Source organism: Heterocephalus glaber, unplaced genomic scaffold (genome assembly GCF_053883595.1).
Source record: "Heterocephalus glaber isolate CG9 unplaced genomic scaffold, H.glaber_assembly_v1.0 deba00001564, whole genome shotgun sequence".
In the NCBI taxonomy this organism is placed as follows: Eukaryota; Metazoa; Chordata; class Mammalia; order Rodentia; family Bathyergidae; genus Heterocephalus; species Heterocephalus glaber.
The window spans coordinates 13,660,705-13,668,504 of record NW_028258351.1 but is presented as its reverse complement, the minus strand read 5'-3'; positions in this window follow the sequence as shown (position 1 = coordinate 13,668,504).

The following is a 7,800-nucleotide window of genomic DNA, read 5'->3' as shown; positions in this document are numbered from 1 at the left end:
TGGGAGAGTGGATCATTCCAATACAATGTGGGACAGTCTGCAATGGCTGCCTCCATAGCTGCATGGTCCACCACAGTCACAGGAGCCTTGTGTGGCTACAGAGCACAGACTGGAAGTGTAAAGTGAACATCAGATTTTGAATACTCTATATGAAAAAGAAATGGAGACTGGGCGAGGTGGCACATGCCTGTAATCCCAGCACTCTGGAGGCTGAGGCAGAAGGATCACTGTGAGTTTGAGGGAGCCTGGGCTACATAGTGACTTCAAGGCCAGCCTGAACTACAACTAAGACCCTGTCTTAAAAAACAAACAAGCAAACAAAAAATGGAATATACCCTATCTCAACTATTTTTACATTGATGCTATATATTGAGTTAAATAAAATAAATATATCATTCAAATTTACATTTCTCTCTCTCTCTCCCTCTCTCTCTCTGTTTCTCTTCAGTCTCTCTTTTTCAGTGCCAAAGATGGACTCCTATGGCCTCTCACATGCTAACCAAGTGCTCTACTACTGTGCTACATACAACCCCAGCCTATTTACTTATTTTTGAACAAATATTTTATTCAGATGGTTCAACAGAAGATACACAGTAAAAGTTCTTCCTCTCATTCTGATCTCCTGTCAGCCTGTTCTACTCCCTGCAGGCAGCTGGTATTAATCTCTTTCCTGTATATCTTTTCAGAGGTATTATTGATCTAGAGATGATATAGGGGAAATAGATGTAACTCCCAACCTGCTAGATGTCTGATACGCCAAGTTCATGTTCCCAAAATCAAAGAGTGAATTCTAAGGAACAACAGAGATTAAGAGTGGGAAATATTGCCGGGGATTTAGCTCAGTGGTTTCACTGCCTGCCTCACAAGCAGAAGGACCCGAGTTCGATCCCCAGTACCCAAAAAAAAAAAGAGTGGGAAATATTTATTGAGGGATAGACAGCTCCTGCCTGAGAAGGACAGGAAGGCACCCAGAAAGTGGGCTGCCCTGGACTTCATTTACAGGGTGGCTTTATAGAGCAAAATCACAAGGTGACTATGAAACCATGAGGTGGGTACAAGGTGGGACAAAATTATGATCAACCAATTAGATTACAAGCATAGTCACTTAGGTAATATTGATCCAATGGGGAAGCAAGTCACATAGCAAGTGTACATGGAAAGAACAAGCACCTTTCCTGGAAGGGATGGGTCAGGAGGTCTTGGTCCCCCACCTAAGGTGAATGATGCCTATTTAGACTATCAATCATTATTGTTCATCCCTTGAGGTAGTATGTAGGTGTAGTCATTTCATCTTTATCTTGAGGCCTGGCCTTCAATGAATGCACCTCAAGTCACAGTTGTAATGTGTTCTTATCTTCTGCACTGATTTCTTCAAGGGCCTAGTCCTGACTGCCTGTAATATTTCTAACTAACTTAGCTGCCTGTAATATTCCCCCCTCTGAAAAGGTACCCCTAACTGCCAAGAAGGGCAAAGGGCAAAGACCTTTCTGGATACTTCCAGCTGAAAGGGGTCATAGTTGTGATCAGCAGTCAGAGACACTCTACAGAGGGTCTATCTAAAGACCCGCAATAGATGCCAAGTGTTCTCTTCTTGAGCAGGTGTATAGCTGTAAGTCTAGAAGAGACAAGGCCAAAGAGACAAGTATTCATGGGCCAAATAATAAGATCAACAAGATTATTGTGAATATAATTAACAAAAGTTTCCAACAGAAAGAGCCAATAACACCCTCCCACAAAGAGGATAAGAAGGTCCAGGGGATTTCAGAATCTGACATAGCATTAACCTATTGTTTAATGTCTTGAACAGTCATTGAGATAATAGCAGAAGGATCAGTAATGTATGTACAACATTCAGCTTTTATAATTGCACAAGTACCCCCTTGTGCAGCTGTTAGGATGTCTAATGCCATCTGATTTTGGAGAGTGGCTTGCCTCATTAATTTTACTCTGTCAGGAGAGAGAGACCAGTCATGGTGTCGTTTAAGGCACGTTGAATATAGTTAGTTAAGGCCTCGGTGTATTACATGATGCGCTCTAATCCTAAGGAAGAGATAAAAATAAAAGCCAAATAATCATACCAGTGAAACACACTTCTAGACCATCAATGTTGTAGGTGGGGTATAGGTGTAGGTTTGTATATGTTTTGACACTCCTGCCTTATAACCACACAAATTCCAGTGTGCATCTCCCTATCCATCCAGGTGGTAGCCAGGGCCACAAATTCATTCCACAGGACCAGTGAGTGCCATTGGGAGTTCCCATATAATTCCAGGGTGATTAAACCAGTCTGTTGCAAATCAGTCTTTGGCCTATAAAGTCATGGTATATATATACTGCTTGAGGGGTGTTGTAGAAGACACCTCTGCCCAGTATTAGGCTATAGTGGCATAAGCTTCTTGCCCCTCCATAATTCAGCTGTGTTACATTGGAAGTAGCAGAGCTTGGTTGGGTTCACTGCCAGTCAAGGACAACTGACTCCAACTAAATTCCTCCCCTCTGAATTAACCGTTTGTTCTCTTCAGCAAAGATATGCTTGTGCCCTCATTCTACAGTCCTGCCCACTTGATACTTATTATCAGCAGGTGTTCCAAGGCCTGCCCAGCTCCTCCCCGCTTCCCACACTTATAATAAATAAATACTGGATGTCCTGGGAGTCTTTTGTCTTTGCTGCCCAGAGCAGTTTAGGTCAGCCCAAGACTCAGATTCCCTCAAGTCTCTGTGTGTTTTTTCTGTTTCCCACTTTTCTATGAACACTGTCATGGCTTGCAGGAGACCAGGAACACTTCAGGGCTCTCTGGTAACATCTCCTTTCCCTTTCCCGTTCCCGTTCCCGTTCCTGTTCCCGTTCCCGTTCCCTTTCCCTTTCCCTTTCCCTGTAGGGTATCCATCCCATGTATTTAGTAGAGTTAGGCTAAAGAGGATAGGAGTGATTTCTTTGTTCCCAACATAAGGGGACCTTTCTACTAAGTTATCCTAAAGTGGGGTTTAACTATATATAATCCCATATCTGAAAGTAACCACCTTAATATCTATGGTTGTTGGCCCTTATGATAGGACCCTTACTCTTACTTAATAGTTTTACTAATCTGTAGAGAGACTTCAGTAGCATTGTTAGAAAAAATTTGTTAATGTCCAGGATTATTAAAGGTGTAGTTTACAGGTCACTCAGTTAGACGGTGGGCTAAACTATGAACCAGTGAACTCTTTTGTGTCTCATCAATATAGTCTTGTAGCTTAATCCAAATACCCCTTGAAGTGGCGATACCCACCAAGGAAGTCCTGATGTACTTGACAAGGGGAGCAGGCAACATATCCAGCAAGATGTTTGTTGCAAAGACTTTGCATATTCCTGTGCCCACACTAGACAGGAACTGCACTCTCCTTTAAGGAATAAAATGATTAGTAAAAGGGCTAAGAGTAACATCTTAGATTACTTATCTGTAGGGTTTGCTTTCTTTTTGAATAAGAATTTTAAGTCTTCTATGTGTTCATGGGAGTATTTGGATGTTGGCTCACACTCAGCAACAGTTTCTGGTTCCTAGGGCTTCAGTCAGATGTGGTGCATGCAGGAGTCCAGGCCTGCTACCTTGAGAGCTGATGGAGTGGACAGGATCAAGGTGTATGGTCCTTCCCAAGTTATTCCTGGGGAAGAAGATGATATGGGAAGAGACTTTACCGGTACTAAATCTCTGGAGTAGAGTATGGAGTTTCCCTTCTCTTTAGGCTGAGCTTCCATTAGCTATTGAAGAGTCTGTTGGAATTTAGCCAGTGAGGTGGCATCTTTTAGTAAGACAAAGAGAAAATCATTAGTGAGAAAAGGGCATCCAAAAACCATTTCAGATGGACTAAGGTCTAGAATTTGAGATGTATTTCTTACTTTGATAAGTGCTAAAGGTAGGAAGTGAGGCCACTGCAGCTGGGTTTCCTAGGCCATCTTGAGAAGATAGCTCTTTAGAGTCTCATTCATTTTCTCTACCTTTCCTGATGAGTGTGGCCTCCATGCACAGAGAATGTAATAGAGAATGCCCAGTTCCTGAAAGACACCTGTGTGACTGTTGTCTTAAAAGAAAGCCCATTATCACCCTGTAAGCTCTTATGAAGTCCAAATCTAAGGATGATTTCTAAGACAAAACCTTTATCATCTCTTGGGCCTTCTCCGTTCTACAAGGAAAGGCCTCAACCCAGTTTGTGAAAGTATCTACCCAGACCAACAAGTATTGGAGTCCCTTACTCTTTGGCATATGAGTAAAATTGAGGGGCCAATCATCTCCAGGATATTTACCATGTCTCTGTATATCTGGAGGGGCTATGGCCTGGTTAAGAAGATTGTTCTTTTGGAAGAGGTCATATCTCTTAACTATCTATTGTACTGTTTGAGAAAGTCTCTTTCCTATGAATAACTTTGAGGCCATCTAGTGGGTCTTCTCTCTCTCAAAATGAAAGATTTGATGTAAAGACTTAATAATTTTCCATTGACTAGCACCAGGAAGAAACAATTTACCATCATCTGACTGTAAACATCCTGATGGAAGTAACTGACACCCATGGGAGAAAGACCTCTCAATTTCTGGCTGAGAATATTTGGACCAAGTATGGTCGAGAGACCCTTCCCAGATCAGGGAGGCTTGAAGGGGGGAAGCTTGAGCAGCTTCTTTTGCAGCTGCATCACCCAGTTGATTACCTTGAGATATTTTGTCAGCTCCTTTTTGTTGTCCTCTACAGTGAATAATTGCCACTTTGGAGGGCATATAGACAGATGATAAAAGTTCATCTATCTCCTTATGATACTTTATGAGAGATCCATTGGCTGTCAGATAATTTATTTATTTCCACATTGCTGTGTGGGCATGTAATACTAGGAAAGCATACTTTGAATCAGTATAAATATTGACTTTTTGTCCTTTACTTAGTTTTAAAGCCCTGGTCAGAGCTCTGAGTTCTGCTAGCTGAGCATTAGTCCCAGGAGCAAGTGGGGAACTTTCAAGTGTCTGAGGTAAAGTCACTACTACCTACCCTGCCTTTCTTGTCCCATTCTCCATGAAGGAACTGCCATCACAGACGAGAACCAAATCTTGCTCAGTGAGGTATGTGTCTAATAAGTCTTCTCTACTGTTTTTTTTTTTTTGTACCAAAGATCAAACTCAAGACCTTGCACTTGACAGGCAGGCGGCAGCACCACTGAGCTAAATCCCCAGCCCGAGTCTTCTCTGCTTTTGTATGTACGGAGAATTACCTGTTCACCAACATGTCTTTCAGCCTCAATTTCCTCCTTTTCTGGTAGAAAGGTGGCAGAGTTTAAGGAAGAATATGTCTTTATTTGAATGGCTCGAACTTCTAGGAGTACAGCCTGATATTTAAGAAGTCGGTTGTCTGATAGCCATAGGCTCCCTTTGGAAGAAAGAAATCCTGCCACGCTGTGAGGTGTATACACAACGAGATTGTTGCCTAAAGCCAGCTTGGATGCCTCCAGTACTAAGAGCACTACTACAGCAATAGCTCTAAGGCATGCAGGCCATCCCTTTGCTACAATGTCTAATTCCTGACTCAGATACTCTACAGGCTATTGAGCAGGTCCTTGATCTTGCATAGGGATTCAGAGACAGTCCTCATCCTTTTGGACAAGTGATTTCTTAAGACTTGGCATGTTTTGAATTTTCTCAAGTCATGGTCTTGCAATATGTAGATGATATACTGTTATGTTCCCCCTCAGAAGAGCTCTCTAGCCAAGGCACCCATGCTCTGCTGAATTTTCTAGCAGAGAGAGGCTATAAGGTCTCTAGGTCTAAGGCATAACTCTGAACCCTTGAGGTAAAATACTTGGGCCTTATCATATCTAAGGGAACCTGAAGGCTGGGGGAAGAGAGAATTAAACCAACACTTTCCTCCCCAAACCAAAAACTCTAAAACAGCTAAGGGGATTCCTAGGAATTACAGGTTTTTGTCACCTTTGGATTGCAGGGCATGGTGAGGTCACACAACCCCTCTATCAGCTTATAAAGGAAGCCCAAAAGGCAGATACCCATATTTTAACATGGGTACCTGATTCCCAAAGTTCATTTCAGAAGGTTAAACAAGCGCTTCTAAATGCCCCAGTATTGAGCCTACCAACAGGACACCGTTTCAATCTTATGTTGATGAAAATCCATGTCAGTTGAAAGGCCTGGTTGTGAGAATTTTCAAAGACAAAAAGGAACTGAGAATCTGTATGTAAGGGAATACAAAGAAGGCATCTTTTAAATCTGACACTGAAAACCAACTGGCATCTTCCTGAATCTGAGGAGAGTGTGCAGGTTAGGTACAACCAGGTTAACTGGCACTACTGCCTCATTTACCAATCTAAGGTCCTATACCAACCTCCACACTCCATTTGGTTTTTGAACTCCCAAGATCAGAGTATTGCAAGGGCTATTACAGACTTTAAGTAAATTTTGTGCCCTTAAGTTGTTGATCATAGACAATAGTCTTCTTTTTCTTTTTTTTTTCTTGGTACCAGGGTTTGAACTCGGGGCGGCAAAACCACTGAGCTAAATCCCCGACCCCAACAAGTCCTCTTTTAACTTAGAGAGTATTGTCTCCAGTGAGGAAAAATAGGATCTTTGAGATGTATTTGTATGGGAAAAGCTCTGACTGCTTTGCCTATTTTACCTTTAGTTCCCCATACTTCAGGATTTATTTCTGTCACTACAAGGGGGAGACAGTGTACTTGACCTGGGTGCACATAGATTACAGTATTTAAACAGGATAAAATATCTCTCCCTAGGAGAGGAACTGGACTTTCAGGTATAATTAAAAAGAAATGTGTAAAAAGAAAGCCATCCCAGTTATAACCTAAGAGTTGTGAGAAATAGCAAGTTACCCCCTCCTCAGTGACTCCTTTCACTGAAGTATGACAGCTGGAAGGAAGACTAGGGTTGAAAAGGACTGAGAGGCACGTGCCAGTGTCCCGCAATAGGCTGGTTTCTTTTCTCTCTGTAGTCATGATTACCTGGGGCTCCTCTGTGGAGATGACAGCCTGGCCAGAGGGAGAAGGCACAGAGTGCCCCAGAACTCTTCAATCTTGGTGGACCAGCTGGTAAGATGGGTCTGATTCTTCGGGCCTTCACCTCAGGGGGCAGTCCAACTTCCAGTGGTCACCTTTGCAAACAACATGGCTCAAGGGGCCTCTTATTGTAACAGTTATTATAACAGTCCCTCCCAAGGTGGCCTGGCTCTCCACAGCAATAGCAGGTGAGTTTAGTCATCAAGGTCTTTTTGGAGCCCCAAGAGTCAAACTTAGGGTCTGTTCCTTTTAAGGCCACAACCAAGGCACCCACTTTCTCTTGGTCTCTTTGTTTTCTTTCCTTGGCTTCCTCTTGGTCTTGATGTTAAAATACTGAGGAGGCAATTCTCACTAAAGTATCAAGTGAGCTATGTGGACCAAAAGCCATCTTTTGTAGCTTTTTTCTTCTATCTGAGGCTGACTGGGTAATAAGCTTGTCTTTAAGAATAATCTGTCCTATTGAATCAGGAGCTAGGGATGTATGCTTCATCAGTGTCTCTTATAAACAATCTAAGAAGGCAGAGAGGTTCACATCTTTCTCCTGATGAATGGTTGACAATTTAAAATAATTAAAATGCTTAGTTCTCATCCTTCTTAGTCCTTTAAGAATACATGTCTGAAGATGTCTCCTATTCCAGTCTCCCATCTGGTTGGTAGGCTAGCAGGGATCTTGTGTAGGGACTGCTTGGGCTCCAGTAGGAACCAGCTGCTCTTCTGACTGCCTGTCTTCTGGCCTTCTAAAATTAACAATATGATATTCA